This window comes from Equus asinus, chromosome 2 (genome assembly GCF_041296235.1).
Source record: "Equus asinus isolate D_3611 breed Donkey chromosome 2, EquAss-T2T_v2, whole genome shotgun sequence".
Lineage (NCBI taxonomy): Eukaryota > Metazoa > Chordata > Mammalia > Perissodactyla > Equidae > Equus > Equus asinus.
The window spans coordinates 138,269,862-138,287,323 of NC_091791.1; the positions used below are offsets into that span (position 1 = coordinate 138,269,862).

The 17,462-nt window shown below is 44.3% G+C and overlaps 1 protein-coding gene across 3 annotated transcripts in view; it reads left to right on the plus strand.

Annotated features, from left to right (window-relative positions):
- RORA (RAR related orphan receptor A) overlaps nucleotides 1–17,462 on the plus strand; it is a 692,777-nt gene that overhangs the window by 561,835 nt on the left and 113,480 nt on the right. The window lies entirely within an intron of this gene.

Sequence of the window (17,462 nt, forward strand, 5' to 3'; positions counted from 1 at the left end):
CTGGAGCTGGGTTTTGAAGGATTACTTGGAGTTTGATGAATGTGGAAGACAAACCTGGAAAAGATTAATTCAGGCCCAGGAAACACCACTGGACAAGGCAAAGAATCCTTTCAAGCAGTTTAGCATTGACAGAAGGAGCATAGCTTTGGTACTTGCTGACCAATTATGGTAGAAGAGTTAGTAACTTTGTTATTTGTGGCTGGGACTCTGAGCATTGTCCACCAGGATTCCCTCCCATCACTCTCCACCCAACTGTGAGGCCATCTGTTTGGCCACCTTGTACTCTGTAGCACACTGGGGCAAGGCACAGCCCCTATGTCTAGAGGTGGATGGACAACCAGGAAAAGACATGAATGCAGAGAACCACAGAAGGCAGTGACAGGGACTGAGGCAAGAGCTCAGTGGTCAATCATGGGTCATTGTCTCCAAACTGGATAGGCCAGAATGTCTGCCACACCCATAACTGCAGGTAAAGGAGGTAGAAGGTAAGTCCATTGAGAGCAAGGGTGCTGTCTCTCTGTGGGTGCTGTCTCCCAAGTATCCCAATGGCTGGCTTAAGGTCAGTTCTCAAAAAACATTTTGATGAGTGAAGGAAAAGACTAACCCCAAGAGGCCTGGTAGCCTTCAGCCACAGATAGATGAAACAAAATGCGAATCTGACCTGGGACAGTCAACCCCCAGGTCAGGAAGTGGCTGGCCTCCAACAGAAGGATGACCCTCAAGTTCTCTCTCATGGGAACTCGAACAAGAGGTCTGAAGAGGAGGAGGCAGCTAGGAGGCAGGTGAAGCACAGAGGAGACCTGGAGGTGGAAGAGGGTGTTGAAGGACCATGTGGAAGCTGGTGTTGTAAGGGAGCAAAACCAATAGGTAGTGGATAAGCCAACTAGTTTTAGAACAGAGAAGCGAAAGCACAGCGAGAAGCAGCAACCCTAAGAGAGAGATACCATACTGCCCATGAGAGTGAGACTAGGGGAGTGGCAGATTTTCCAGATCCCATGGCCAAGGGTACCAGTCCTGGCACTTCGTGGTACCAGTGGCCTCTGAAAGCCTAAAGGTCCTGTAAAATGGGAGTAATAACAGGGACAGCCTCATGGGTTTGTGGCGGAGTTGAACCAAAGCACTCAGCACAATGCTGGCACCCAAATGCTCCATAATGGTTATTTTGGGGGGTTGTTGCTTTATTGTTATTAGATTCCCAGGAGAACTGTGCTATTCTTATTACTCCACATATATCCTTGCAATAAGCATCCCCTAGCTTGGTGAGTCTTTGTTCCTTGCAACCAAAAAAATCCCAATTCCAGAATCATTGCTGGTCAGAGTTGCTGCAAATATGTTTGGCACAGCCCAGTGGGGGTCCAAATCCCTAGGAATCATTTCCCCTGTCAGTCCTCCCGGGGAGGTCCCTGCGTACTAAGATCTGTGTTTGATAGATCTGCATAGCTCAGGGATTTCCTGGTTTGGGGAGAGTTAGCTCCAACCGGTACCAGGCTGACCCACTGTGAACTGAGCTCTGGCTAACTGAGGAGGTCAGAGGCCCGGGAGCCTGGTGTTGAGAGGAACATGGGAGAGCTATGAAGACACACCTCATCCAGCCCCACCCCGGAAAATGGTACAAAGTTCGTCTTTCTACTTTGTTGCTTCATCAATGATTTCACACACATTAGCATTATTTAATTTATATTTTTGAATGAGTCACAGGGGTACATGATACAATATTCCAAAGGGTATAAAGTTAAAGTTAAGCCCTCTTCTTTAGCCAGTTACCAGTTTCTTATGCAGCTTTCCAGAAATAATCCATTCTATGAATATATGAGCATGATGAATTCAAACATACATATTCAAATATATATATATACACACACACACTGTTCTGCATATTGATTTTTTTCAATTAACACTACATCTTTAGAGCTAATTCCATAGCAGTTCATAGAGAGCGGCCTTATTCTTTCTAACAATTGCGTGATATTCCATTTTATGGGTACACCAGTAGTTATGCAGTCCCGTACTCATCAACATTTAAGTTGTTTTCAGATTTTACTAATACAAACAGGGCTGCAGTGAATACCCTCGAACATATACCATTTTGTATATGTGCAAATAGATGTACAGGATAAATTCCTAGGTGGGGAATTCTTAGGACAATGAGAGAGTGCGTTTGCAATGTCATTGGACACTGCAAAGTGGTTTTCTACAGAGATTTTACCAGCTTACGTGCCCACCAATAATGTATGCAATCGCCTGTTGCCCTACACCCTCACCAGAGAAAGCTGTTTTGTAGAAAATATAAACATATGGGCAAAAGCCTTTTGCGTAGCTTTTTTCTGAAGCCCAGTCTGTCACTCTCTCTCTTCTCATCTCCTGTGCAGGTATGTGCACACACATAATACTTTGCCCTCTCCCCTCTGCAGCTTGATTTAAAAAGCTTTAATTCTTTCTTTTTCATACTGCAACGGGTTTTCATCTGCAAAAAAAAAAAAAAAAAAAGAAACATAATTCTTGGGCGAATGTTTTCACTGAGTTCTCCATTCCCCAATGTAGAGGGTCTCTTAATCTTCCCAGAAGCGATTGCTGCTGCCAGGATGCCAGGACCCATTTCTTCATTAATTTTTCCAAAGCCCTTATAATACTGAGGGGACCTATACTGGGGCCGGTAATTCTCAGTATTTACAGAGCTTCTTTGTCTGAGATCTCAAAGCACTTGACAGCATTAAATCGCCCTTCCCTTGGCTCTCTCCAAAGCATCTTTGAACCTAGATGGATGTTGCACAGAAATGGAAACTCTGCTTTCTATCCAGACTGTCTGGAAGGTGACCAGGTAGAGAATACAAACTAACCAGCGTAGTTTCTAGTAGCATAGTAGCATGTGCCTTTGGTTACTTCAAATTTTTTACCTTTTCTGGATGCATTTCCAGTGAATCTGGAATCGTCTGTGTATAGGCAGCAAATAGAAGTCTCTTTTCCACGCATGTCCCGAAGGGGTTAAATGGTATCAGGGGTTGAGTCCCTGGATGCGAAGAGGTATGCTCCGACCTTCAAGCCACTCACATTCTCTCTGGCTGAGTCTCTGCTAGTCTCTTCTATCTGACAAAATGTATAAATATGACAAAACACCATTTCCACTGGCCTAGAAAAAGAAGGAAGGAAGAGAGAGAAGGAGGGAGGGAGGGGAAAAAAGAATGAAGACAATAGGAGAGGGAACCTAATTCAGATCTGATGTTTTCTTCCCACGTGGGACAATAGCTTATGAGTGGGAAGTGTGGCCCAGCCTCAGGCAGCCTGTCTGATTCCACCGATGAGTAATTGCCCTTCGAAAGAGTTTTTTGCCCTTACCCCACCCTACTCTTCCCCCTTTCTCACCCTAGAGTCTCCACAACCTCCATATCCTACACACACCACACACACAATATCAACCATAGAGCAAGGATTTTAGTGGGAAAATGTTAGCAAATATTATCTCGCATTTCAGATACAGAAACCAAGGCACAGAGAAGCCGTCATTTATTTATTGACAAAGATTCATTGTTCGGCACACGTATCCCTAAACCGCATCTACTGGGTCAGGAATTATCAATCAATAGGGTTGATTTTTTAAAAATTATTCATTACACAAATACCACTGAACATTGGAATGAAAGTAAACATCGCTGCGATCCCACCTCCCCAGCTAATCATACTGCTTCCCCACCCCCGCCCCATGTCCTTGGAAATTCTTAGTCCACGTGCACAGACATAAAGTAGTAGCCAGAGCCCAGAGAGTACAATCTTGTGGGCAAGAGCCCAGACACTGGAGCCAGGCTGCTTGTGCTTATAGCCAATTCCACCAGACACTAGCTGGGCCTTAGTTCCCCATCTGTAAAATGGGAATATTGATAGTATGCACCTCACAGAGCTGTTGTGGGGAATCATTAAGATATCCATCATCAGTAGTTAGCAAAATGCTTAGAATATAGTACCCACCTGGTAAATGGTAGCTGCTGCTGTTATTAGTATTCAGTTTTGCTTTCTGTTTTTTAGAATGGATCATAAGCAAATACAACAGAATTGTCTGATAGACCCCAAATCCTGACTAAGCTGACTGCCCACTCCTGGTGGCGCCACTTGCTCTGGGTTCTTGGGGGTGGGTCCTTCCTGCAGAGGGACAAGCAATATCCTTCAGCCCCTCCCCTTTCCCCGGTCTTTGCAGACCACACCTGTTATAGGCCTAATGGCTGTCCGGACCCTCTCCCCCTACAAACCTCAAGGTTTCAAGGGAAAAGAGCGGGGTGGGGAAGTGAGGAGAGAACCACGGAAGACGCTGCACTCCTCAGAGTTCCCAGGCCTGGGTGGGTAGCTGCATCCTTCTGACCAATTTTGTTCTGATGATGGCTGATGCTTTTCAGAATGATGGTAATAAAAGGAATTGTAATTTTGGTAATTTTAAAACTAGTCGTTTTTGGACTTTTGGGAAAATTTGTGTTAACTTTTTATGTTGGTATAATTTCAAACCTATAGAAATTTGCAAGTATAGCACAAGTAGCCCTCCCATGCCCTTTATCCAGATTCATCAATCGTTAACACTTTGCCCTATTTGCTTTATCATTCTCTCTCTGTCTTCCTCTCTCTCTCTCTCTCTCTCTCTCTCTCTCTCTCTCTCTCTCTCTCTCTCTCTCTCTCTCTCTCGACATTCCTATGTAAGACATTCCTGTAGAAAGAAGACATTCCTCTTTACTCCTTTTGAGGGTACATTTCCTGAGAACATGGTCCTTCTCTCCCATGACCTCAGGATGATGGTCATAATCAGGGAATGTAATATTGCTACAGCACTCTTCTCCACCCCACAGTCTTTTTTTGTGTTTTTAAAGCCTCACTTGAAAAAGCAGGTGTGGGACAAAGATGATAAACGTACATCACAGCGTAATTAGGCCACTTGTTCACCTGGTGACCTTCTCGCTGGAGTCGTTCTTCAAAGCCCAGCTCTAACAAGACTCCCCTGCCAGCCTGTGCGGGCTGCTCTCCCACCTGGCAGAAATGATTTCTCTGCCGGGCAGCCCTCTGTGCCGGCCCCGTGAGAGCCCTTCACATCCCACAGCAACAATTTCCTGTCTGTCTCCACACTGGACTGCGAGCTTCTCGGGGCTCCCAGGGCCCCCTTGGGTAACTGACAGATAATTGGTGCTTAGGAAATGTTTGTTAAAAAATGAGTGAGCAAATAGTCAAACGAAAGCCTCCGGTGAGTTGAACTTGATAAAGAGATCTTTTTTTAAATCTATGAGATGAAAGTTCAGCTGGACACAATACAGCGGGTGAAATTACACATTCATCTTAGGAACATCTTAGGGCAGGCAAAAAAAGCATATGTGGGATCATGCCTTACTGCCACTCCCTCAAACTTTTTATCTCCTCCCTCTGCCCCAAAATATAGTAACCGCGGAAAGAATACAGTTATATGCCGGGGACGTGTATAGACTAGACTCTCAGAAGAGCCGTGCCTTTGAGCCTAGGAAACGCAGCCCAGGCTGTCAGCACTTGGCAGCGCTGGGCTTTCCGTCGTTCCTGCCACGTTAACACGCAGTAACTTTCCGCGCCGGCTCTGGGCGGTGAGGCCGGGGGCGGAGCTCCAGGCTGTCCCCCTCGCCGCCGCAGCAGCCACCACCACCACCGGCGGGGCGCCAGGGTGCCCAGCAGCTGCTTCTCCCCGGGCTAACCCGGAAAGCCACACGTCCCGGCGCTGGGAGCGCTCCAGCCGAACGGAATTTGCGGCAGAACCTGGTCAATTCCAGGACCCTTGAACTGGAGCACGGAGCTTGCCGTGTTCCCAAGAGCTTCTCCTCCTGGAAGGCACTGTCACCAACTGGCCCATTGGCCCTGGCAGCCGCTCCATCCCAGGTCTATGTTAGTTCAAGTGTCACAAAACAAAGACAGTAGTTGAGTTCACCCTTTATTGAGCGGCTACCCTATGGTAGATTTTGGCATTGTGACATTTAATTTTTATTTTCATTTAACAAATGCCTGTGTAGCATTTGGCGCATGCCTGGCACTGTTCTAAGCACTTTGCAGTTGTGAACTCGTTAAATCCTCACCACAGCCTATGAAGTTGGTACTATTATTATTACTTTTTTTTTTTTTTGGATGAGGAAAGTGACACGTGGAGAGGTTAAGTAACCTAAGCAAGTGAGACTGGGTTCTTGCCTTGGTTTGAACCAATACCGTGGTGTCTTTTTCTCTTTCAATTTTCTACACTATTTTCACTTGCCTGCTTTTCCATTTGACAATTATCTCATCAACAGTGTTATTTGGATGAATCTATAAATATGCATTACTACTTTCTGTGCACTAGATATCCTGGGGACTCCAGAGAAGTCCAAGGGAGATTCTTCACTCTAAAAACAGTAGAGTTTGGTGAGGAACAGGAAACGTTTACACTTTAGTAACAAAGGGAGATGGTAAGAGATGCCGACCATGGGAGTTTCAGGAATTGAAAGGAAGGAGAGAGCCAGCCTGGTGGCATAGTGGTTAAGTTTGCACACTCTGCTTCCATGGCCTGGGGTTCACAGCTTCAGATCCCAGGCACGGACCTACACACAGCTCATCAAGCCATGCTGTGGCGACATCCCATATGCAAAACAGAGGAAGATTGGCACAGATGTTAGCTCAGAGACAGTCTTCCTTAAGCAAAAAGAGGAAGATTGGCAATAGATGTTAGCTCAGGGCCAATCTTCCTCACACACACAAATACATTAAAAAAAACTTTTAAAGAAAGGAAAGAGAGAGTCTTATGGGCAGGAATGGTTGGGAAGGCCTCAGAGAAGGTGGATGGAGATCTTTGAAAATCAAATCAGCTTTGGATAAATAAAAGCAAGAGGATCAGTCTTGTGTGGACAATGGCTTCCTGTGCCTTAAGGCCTGAAAATTCAGGCAAAGATGCTGTGTACCTTATGCAGAAAGTGCCTCAAGCAATGTCTGTGGATCTATACCTTAAAAATCGTAGAATCCGAAAATCTTAGGTAGTTTGTTGTTCTGCCAGCTCCTGAGTCACAGTGAAGTTGTCAGAATTGGTGAGCCTTGTACTGTAATCCATCATGATGCATGAAGTGGTGATACAGTATGATGAAGTAATGATACAGAGGAGCATGGAGGGGATCAGAGCTCAAACGTGCATGCAGAGGTCAATGCTATGAGACCCAGGAAAAAGGAAAGCAGTTACTATGTCAAGGTTCCAGGACAAGTGAGTTTTCCAGTTTCCTTTTATGTTATGATATTCTTATACAATAAAATGTAAATTTTTTAGCAAATAAAGTGAAAAAAATATCCCTCAATCATGCTAATTATGAATGGACTCAAAAGAAATGATCATGATCCATCATCTGTGAACATGGGTGGCCATGTTTGTAGCCCCAAGATATTTTATACCAAAATTGATCAAAATGAAGCTGAAAGGGTTGCTGACAGTACATAAAACTAAATTCAATCTTCAATAATCAGGGGAATCAGAACTTGCCTTTGTCTCCAAAGAGAGATGATCTACTGAAGAAGATGTGTCCATTTTTGTAATGGTTTTATTACCATAATCATGCTTTAAATCAAAGAAGCCATTACTGTGTATTGAATCCTGGAGAGTGCACTTTTCATTATGAAACATTACGGTAAGCAGCTTATGTCCAACATGATTGCAATTAGAGTCTAGTGAACCACAAGAAGGGACCATGCATGTAGGATACATCAGTGTAAACTCGTTTGCCAGGAACAAGTTTTAACCTTTGTGCAGCTGGTGAGGGAAAGGTTCCAGTATTCCCTGTGAGAATGCCTGTCAAGTTTTCGTTTGAAAGGGAAACACCTAGTTTGTGTCTTCAAAGACCACTCCCTTTTGAAGCTGAGCACCTTTGGGCATGTGTCAGCAGGAGGTATTGGGACAGATGAAAAAATAAATTGCACAAGCTTCAAACCCAGCAGATTTGCAAAATTTGGAGAAATGGCAAGACAGGAAAAATTCCAAAGAAATTGTCCCATTCCCATAACGTATAAATTTGGGGAAGTAACATTTAGAGAGTTATTATGGAGAGTGAGGATGGCATTGTCTTTAAGGGGTAAAACTCACAGGAAAGATGGCTTTCTGCTATCTTGAAATGAGAAAGTAAATTATCAGGGGCCGGCCCCGTGGCCGAGTGGTTAAGTTCGCCCGCTCTGCTTCGGTGGCCCAGGATTTTGCCAGCGCGAATCCTGGGCACAGACATGGCTCCGCTCATCAGGCCACACTGAGGCGGCATCCCACATGCCACAACTAGAAGGACCCACAACTAAAATATACAACTATGTACTGGGGGGATTTGGGGAGAAAAAGCAGGAAACAAAAAAAAAGAAGATTGGCAACAGTTGTTAGCTCAGGTGCCAATCTTTAAAAAAAAGAGCAAGTAAATTATTGTTATTTTTGTCTCTAAAGTACAAAGAACGTATTACCTATGTATGTTGACTCCCTATGGGGGATAAATACGTAGAAAAAAGTTATGTCCACATAATTTCATAATGAGTTGAAGCCTGGTAGGGGCAAATACAGCATGGAGTAGATACCCTGCCTCCTAATATTTTGATCTAGTTATTCGACTTTTGACATATTTATTGGGCACCGCTGTGAGCCAGGGGCCTGTGCATACAACAGGACAGGCTTCAAGATGTATGTGTGTGTATATGCGTGTGTAAGGGCTCTGTGTCAGCGTGTGCTCCATGTGTTTGTGAGGGGCTGTGTGGGTAGACAGAGGTCAGTCAGGGGAAGAATGTAGCAGAAGTCACCTCTTGGCCTTGGTCAAAGTTGAGAGAGACTTGAGTCCTGATACCCAAGCATTGCTCCATCACTGTTTCCGAGCATGGTGTTGCCATCAGATTCTTGGAGTGCCCAGTTACCTCCTCCTCACCTCCAGGAACATGAAGGGGGAAAACCAGCCAAGCTAAGTGTTAATGGCCAAGAAAAGAAAAATATATGGTAATAGTAAGAAGAAAGTTTAACAGCTTGTCTGTGGTCTGTAATAATCCTTTCCCTATCTGATCATTAAAAATTGCCCTCAGATACAAGCCCCAGTCACTTCTCTGTGATTTAATAGTTTTAAGAACCAGAGTTTGGGCTGGCCCAGTGGCGTAGTGGTTAAGTTCATGTGCTCCACTTCGTCAGCCCAGTGTTCGAGGGTTTGGATCCCGAGCACAGACCTATGAAGTGCTCATCAAGCCATACTGTGGTGGGATCCCACAAACAAAAAACAGAGGAAGAATGGCACAGATGTTAGCTCAGGGACAATCTTCCTCACCAAAAAGAAAAAAAACAGAACCAGAGTTTGACTTACCATTATCACTCTCATCCCCAGCTGCCTCCCTGTCTTTCTCCCATGCATACACGGCCACCCTAGCCTCTGACACAGCAGGGCCCTACCTCTGAAACATCCCTGCCCCAACTTGGGCTTAGCAACTGTTGTCAAGGACCAGAGGAAGCTTTCTGCCCTCCATGGAGCAAATCTGCCCATCACCAGGTTTGAAGGTCTCAATGAAGCCTGGGCTGTGACCAAGCTCACTGTTACAGGTTTTTCTGTGTGCGTGTATATATATTTTTGCTTTATTCTTTCTTCCTTCCTGATTAATATGGCTCAGCATCCACTGTGTTTTGAAACTGTAACAGGCATTGAAATTAGCCCCTGACAGCTCTACCGACAGTCCCTCTGAGGGAGCCTGTGGACAGGGTGTTGTTTGAGAGGGTGTCTCGGTGTCACAGTTCTGCCTCTTCCAAAGTTGCTGCCTCAGACTTCTGTGCCCTTCAAGACTCAGAACAGAGTTCCCCTTTTGCCTCTATATTTCTGAGGTAAAAACAGAGGCTACAAATTTCACTGGCACCAGATATAATTATTTTGCTTCAAGTAGTGGACAAGCACTGACTGAGGACCAGCTGGGTTCCCCACCCTGCATTATATATTTATTTATTCAACAACTATGAACAACAAAAATGGCACCTGTTGTGTGTCAAGTACTGTGGGAGTGGGCTCTGAGACTGTAACACTGAGCCAGACAGAAATAGTCTCTGTCCGCATGGGCTCACCAGCAAAGAATATATACAACCCCTGCCTTTGATAGGTTATGCTGAGACAGAAAAAGGAAAATCATGGGGCTGCTGGTGGAGTTTTGTTTGTTTGTTTGTTTTTTTGAAGCATTCCTATATTGTGGAAGTCTTCTCCCAAAATGCATTGTCTTTTTATGTGAAGCTTGTCTGTCACAGTAAGAACATTTCCGTCAGATCTTCTTCAAGTTATTTTCTTGGAGAACTGCTCTAGCGGTACGTACCACTCTGGGCTGAGAGGAGGGGGTTTCCTCCGGCCCTGCCACTGTCTCAGCAAACCTTTGAGCGAGTTGGGCTAACCCTGGCTTTGCCCCAGCCATAGAGTGGAGGTGTGGTCATTCCCATTTGTGCAAAGTGCAAGATTATTCAGGGAAAATCAGTTTATTTTTACCTGACCAGCTTCCTTTTCCAAGCTCTTTTCCTGGAACACAGTTCTGACATATTTGGGGTCTGTTTTGGTTCCAAGATCAGAATCTCTTAAACCCTGTGACCACTGGAATTCCTTGGGACTTCCCCTAAACACTCCTTTGGTTCTCTTCCAGACTCTTGATTTCTTTCTGAACCTTCCTCAGGATGACAAAGGACAGATTCTAACTTTTAGGTAACAACAGATACCAGTAAAATAACAAATAGAAGTCAAAATGTCTCAATCCTTGCCAACCAGCGACAGCCCTCCCGCAGCTGGGAATGTGCCTGGCAAGTGTGGGAGAAGGAATTTAATAGACCACAAGGTGAGAGAGAGGGGAGAGCGGGTGCATGTGCTCGAATTAGCCTCAGGCATGCTCAAGACACGTCACTGCAGCACCGTGGAGAGACACACACCTGTATGGGGTTTGATCAACACTTTTAGTTAATTGTTTAACACTATCAATTCACATGTTCTCAAATTTACCTTGCTCTTGTGGATACCCAAACCACAATACATATGTGTGTATGTATGTATGCATGTACACATTAAACAGGATATAAAGAGTCATATGTGAGTGTATATATATATATATAAAATTGTATGTAATTTAGAATACTCTTCATATTGATTTTATGAGTCAAATGGAGATTTGTTTGCTTCCCCTGGAGCAGTAGCACTTTTTGGATGAAATAAATGCAGCTCACCCAAATGAGACTATCCATGATAATGCTTACGGGTTGCCCAGGTGTGAAGAAGCGGGATGGAGAGTGAGAAAACAGACTTCTTTCCAGAGCAGTCCTCTCAGCCTCAGTCCACAAGACTCGGGGCAGCCAAGGGTTTTCACGGCAGCAGGGCCTCATCAGTCAGTCTTTGCTCATTAACAAAAGGACTTGTCATCTGGAGAACTGGTTGCCATGTGCTTATTGTTAGGAGTTCAGGACAAACAGGTTTCAGCTATGCACAAAGGGTTTTTTGGCAAACAGAAAACATAAACAGTTTCCTTATGAGCTGGATGGGAGGGAGCAGCTTCCCCCAGACACTGGCTATCAGGAGCGCACATTCTTCCTCTGCCTCCCAGGCATTGCCTGTCGTGAGTTTTACTAGGTAATGTCAGATCCCATGATTAGCTTTCTCCTCCCTGGCTGCTGATGGAGCCCTGGGTACAGAGTTACCCTCCTGCCCCCATAAGTCCTCGGAGCCCCATCTCATGAGCCTTCGAGGAGCATCTTCCTTTCAGTTCTCATTTTACACATGTTGCAAGGTGCAGGTTAGAGATGCTAGGTAGGGTGTTATTCTTTTCTATTACTAGCTTCCCAGATGAGATAGGCAAACCTTCAGGACTTAGAAACAGTCTGTCTCAGGGCTCAGAAGAGAACAGAAGCCACCTTATGCCCCTTTATCTGTATCCCCTGACCCCAAGCATGGAGTATTACAGGATTCAAAATACAAGAATCAGAGCAGTCAGCTCAGCCAAGTGCTCCAGCCTGGAGATGAAGAAACACAAGAGAGCATTAGGACTTGCGACTGTAGGTACTGGCAGCTAAGCCACTACTACCTTCTACTACAGCCGAGTAGGGGCCTATGGGGAAGTGCTGTCTGTTTTCGCTGGCAGCTATGAAACACATGGTTCCCTGAGAAGGCTGTTCTAGTCCCTCCTTGTTTTAACCTGGATCGAGCTGTAACTTTACCTTTATTAAATTTCTTATTATCTCGGGATGGGAGTTCTTATCTTTTCTGCTCCCTGTAGCAAGAATAGGTACATAATTTGAGAGCTTACTAGGTCCCAGGCATTTTATATGTATGTTTGTGTGTATAATCGCTTTTAAATCTTATAACTACCACTATTAAGTATAAATATGCATATTAATTGAGGAAACTGAGTTTCAGATGTTCAGCAGCTTGCCCAATTCACATAGCTAGTGAGTGGCAGAAGTGGGCTTGAACTTAGTTTTGTCAAGCCCAGAAGCCCTGGTCCTTCCTGCTGTGCCATGCTGCCCCCGTCACCCCAAGGTTCATAGAACCAAAGGCAGAAGCGGTGTCTTTATAAGCCAGGGTCTCAGTGAGCTGTATTCCAAATTCTTGAATAGTTTCCTTTGGGCCTTCTCAAGAGATAGCGAACTCATCAGTGCACCTCATAGATGCCTTTTTTCTTCAAAAATAAACACATATACATACCCCAAAAGAATCAACCCCTTGACGCTCCCCGGACATGACTTGCCTTGCCTCTGTGAATTCCTCATTTCCACTTATTCCACCATTTCCACTCCCTCAAGCTCCTATCTGGAGCCCACTTGCTCCAAGTCTGCTCCCCTCAGCTGGTGGCCATCCTCCAAAATTATCTCTTCCTTCCTCTTCCTCAATTCAGTCAACACTTGCACTCCCTCTGTGCTATCAAGAGGAAAATATTCCATTAAGCCAAATTACATGTGAGTTCCCTTCCTGAACCTAAATGGATGAATGTCCACTCATAGAATTCCCTATTTTCCACCTAAATGTCCAACCTCATTATGAGAATGATAAAGGATATTATGAAGGAGAATAAAATGTCTCTGTTTTTCTCACTAATGGACCACAAAGATTTCCAGTTTTCCTTTTTCATCTTGTATCATATGTATATGTCACGTTTGTGTTTTTGTAATTATAGTATAGATTCAATGTATTCTTTTGTTCTGCATAATTCCTCTGTATCAGACATCACCTGTTTGTCTGAGGACGCAGCAGCAAATGTGTTGTCCCATAGAGCCACCTTCCTGTGGGTTATCTACACGAGAATTTGAGGTGCCCCCTTTACTGCACAGTAAAGATACAGGAGAAAGCCTTTCTCTTTGACACCATTTCAGGTGACTTTGGTGACCCTAATACTAACACAAACACCAGACATCAAATTTGAAATGTTGTGATTATTATCCTCTCTTACATATTAATGATTTTTTGGATTTTCAAAGGAGGTGAGAAAGAGACACTCATTGAACACCATGTGCGTGGCACCCTGGTGGGCATGTTACAGTGAGGTGTCCTATTTAAATAGCACAACAGGGGCCGGCCCCATGGCCAAGTGGTTAAGTTTGTGCACTCCCCTTCGGCAGCTCAGGTTTTCACCGGTTTGGATCCTGGGCGCAGACCTAGCACCACTCACCAGGCCACACTGAGGCGGCGTCCCACATAGCATAACTAGAAGGACCTGTAACTAGAATATACAGCCATGTACTGGGAGGCTTTGGGGAGAAGAAGAAGGAAAAAAAAGACTGGCAACAGCTGTTAGCTCAGGGCCAATCTTAATAAACAAATAAATAAATAGCACAACAACCCTGTGGGTAGGGCACTATTACTCTCATTTACAGATGAGGAAATGGAAACAGAGGCTAGGCTCAGAAGGATGAAGCTCCCTGCCAAGCTGACAAATGACAGGACAAGATTCAAAACTGGATCCGCCTGACTCTAAAGCTCTCTTCAACTTGCCGCCTGACTTTCTCTCCTCTTAGAAAAACCTTCACTAGATGAGGGTTAGTCCATGTGTCATTTCCAAGACATACCAGAGCAAACAGAACAAAGAAAAGGAAATGGAGAAGGTTTTCTGGTCAGTGACACACAATGTATTAGAGGCATGCAGGGAACATGAAACAAATGTAAATTTATTCAGAAATGGCCAGACGAGGTTGTAGCGATACATGTTAACAGGAGACCTATTACTCATAATTGATTTTACTAATATTTTAGCATCTGACCTGTTTCTCTTAATTGAATTGAAATGGCTTATGCAATGCATTTGTTTTACTGACTTTGGAAAGCTATAGTCACCTTCACCTACACTTTTAATTTTAAAATAGAAGGTTTTTTCCAAAAAAAAATAATTCCTGAACAGTGGCCTTAAAGATAACTAAAATGCAATTGGACTTTTCTTCCCTAGGAAATGCCTAGAAAATCGCGGTTACTTTGTTTTAAGGAACAAAAATAAAGAAAGAGAGTTTTGCACACGGATCGGTGAGGTCACCCTGAACGAAAATGAAATATGTCCGTTAAACTCTTCCCAAAAATCACAGATCCAGTCACTTGGGAGTCGCTACTCTGCCCTGTTTAACTTAGTCGAAATTAGTCATTCCAAAGCCCTTAAAATATAAACTAATTTCATGTTTGCAGAAAATACTTTACCACCGGGAACAGGGTAAATCAGAGAGACAGAGAGAGGTTCTTATGGGAGCAGAGGCATCTCAGGTCTCAGCTCCTCAGGACAGATGGCTTGCTCTGCACAGCTGCAGAGACCACTATCCTACTGGGTTTGCTAATGCCCGGGCCCACAATCTACCAAGGATGAGAATTCAAGAACATACCAGGAAATTGTTCACTAAAGCAGGTAAAAATTATGGCTCTAACCTCAGGCTTCAACTGGGCGCACATCCACCGGTTCTGCCCGGGGTTAGTTGAGGCTTGGAGAAACATGCCAAAATCAGGGGAGGTTCATTTTTGTTTTTCCAGTTGGCAGGTCTTGTCTTGGAAAAGAAACAGAATCGGTCTACCAGCTTCAATGGATTATAAGATGATTGGGCATTGGGCGAGAGCAGAGGGGAAAAAAAAGGCAAGCAAAGAGAAAAAAAAAATGTTTTTGAGAACTTGCAAGAAACAGGTCTTGCTGGGCAACAGTGGCCCTAGGTTGACATCTGTTGTGTGTTAGCTTTGAATGCGTCTGTTTCTTAATAAATGATCTCAGAACTTCAGTGATAGCATCCAAAGGAAAATTACAAAATGAGCTTGAGGAAACATTTTTCTGGGTTCCTTCTCCCTGTGCCCAACAGGGAAAGAGCCGATAGAAGCCCTGCCTAGTCTAACTTGAGGCCACCCATTGGCTGGTAGGACTAGGATGAAACATCAGCACCTTTAATGTGGGGTTGAAAAACGGAATGCCAGGAAGTTAAAAGGACTTAGGGGAAAATGTCCTTTGGCCTTCCGCTGCGTGACAGGATTCTGAAGTGGCAGCTAGTGAGCAGAGTAGACTCAGTTAGTCCAGTCAGAGGAAAAAAGCAGCAAAACCAGAGGACCAACATCAGTAATATCTTTGAGTACAGTGATGAAAGAGTGAGGATGGCTCTGCCAGAAAGGCGGGTCTCTTCATCAGGTTTCCCAAAGCAGTTTGCGTCTCTGGCCAGCTGTCGGAGGCAAGGAGCCCTGCCTGTTGGCTGGCATTTACTGAGCAGCTACTAGGAGCTCTGACCACCCTAGACCCTTCATGCAAAGAAGACTCCATCCTTCTTTATTTTCACCAAATTTAAGATCGTGTGAGATGGAGATTGATGGTGATTTTGTTTTCTATCAGGACAAAAAAAGTAAAATGTGGAATGGAATGATGAAAAAAAGACCCCATGTTTTCATATTGATCGGAATCCAAACATTGAAGACGTTGAGGAGGGTTAACACTCTGGTCAGTTGAACCCCTTTTTCCTTCCATCTGTGCCCTGTGCTCCCGCAGATTCAGTGCTGGACACCTGGTGGAGTATGGAATGAACAGCCCAAGGTGAGAGACAGAAGCAATCAGAACAAGGCTTTGGCCTCCCCTGTTCTGGAGACTCTCTTGGAGATCTTTTGAGATCTGAAACATTGAACCCATTCAAGAGGAAAGAATTTTCCGTTCCCACTGCCTATGTAATAGTACCCAGCCTGATAAAGTGAAGATAATCAAGTGGGAAGAGAAATTTGATTTCCCTCCATATGCAAACTCCCTTTGACTCATCCCTGCCAAGGAATACCTCCTCCCTCCCTTTTGTCCAAAATTAGATTAAACATTAGGACAGGGAAGACCACTGGCCCATAAACTTTAGATGACGTGACTGCTTAGCTTTACTACAAATACATACATCCCTTTTGATCATCCGATGATTTTGTACCTTACATGAACCAAAACACTCTCAGTCTGGAGGTGTTATAGACAATTATCTGCATGAGAACAGAATAATTTTTAAAAGTCTGTATATTTTATCTCCACAATGCAGTTTATCTGCATTGTACTTGAGTGGAATTGAAAGTTTTTATTCGGATGATTGCCCTGGATTGGAGACAGTCTTAAAGGGCCTCTCTGATCCTTTAATTTTCTCTTTCACTCTCTCTTTTTCTCTGATCTGGGTGCTGTTGCTCAATTGCGCTGTTTCTGTCATTGCCTACTTAGTGGCAGCTATGGGAGATGAGCCTTAAAAGTGATAAGCCATCATATTTTTTTTCATTCTGCTGGTCTCATAAAAAAAACTACCAGTCATTTATTTCATCTCCCTTATTGTCGATCAGTCCCTCATTTTTCACCTCCTTACGGTGATTCTTTGTGCTGTGGTTCCCAGCCACGGCCCGCTTCCCGCTGAATTAAACTGCAACCCAGACAAAACCAAAGAGCACATCTCTCCCAAAGTTCACTCCGAAGGTCGCCCCTGGTGAGATGGACATTGCAGATGTGCTAGAAAGATTAGAGGCTGCTTTGATAAAACCTGCGTCTGTTCTTTGCTCCGGGTCCTCAGAGTGGAAGATCGGATGGATTGCCATTGCCTTGCATTATTTAAGAGTTTTGATGAGCAGCTCCCATCAAAATTCCCCAGACTCCGGACCCGTGTGTGTGTGTTTTAAACAGCACTTTAAAAAGATTGAGATGTTCAAAAGGACATTGCCAAATGAGCTCTTTGCAGGGCTCACATTCCATTAGGTTGTCCTTCCTTAAGGTCTCTTGGTGGCTCTTCTGTTCTATTTGATGGCAAATTCTGTTCATTCCAGATTGTATTAAATCCCTTTAGCAACTTCAAACAGCTCTCTCGAGCTGCAGTTTTAGCATTTGGGTGCTGATCACATCAGTCCCTGGACTTTTGTTATTTTCCACCCCTTTGATGGTTTTCCTCCGTTCTTCTGTTTTCGTGGGCTTCCACTTTCATCTCCACTGTCTGGTCTGCAATGGTGTTATCTATTCATTCGAGAGTCCAGCCATTCAGCCCTCTGAAGAAAAGGCCATTCCCT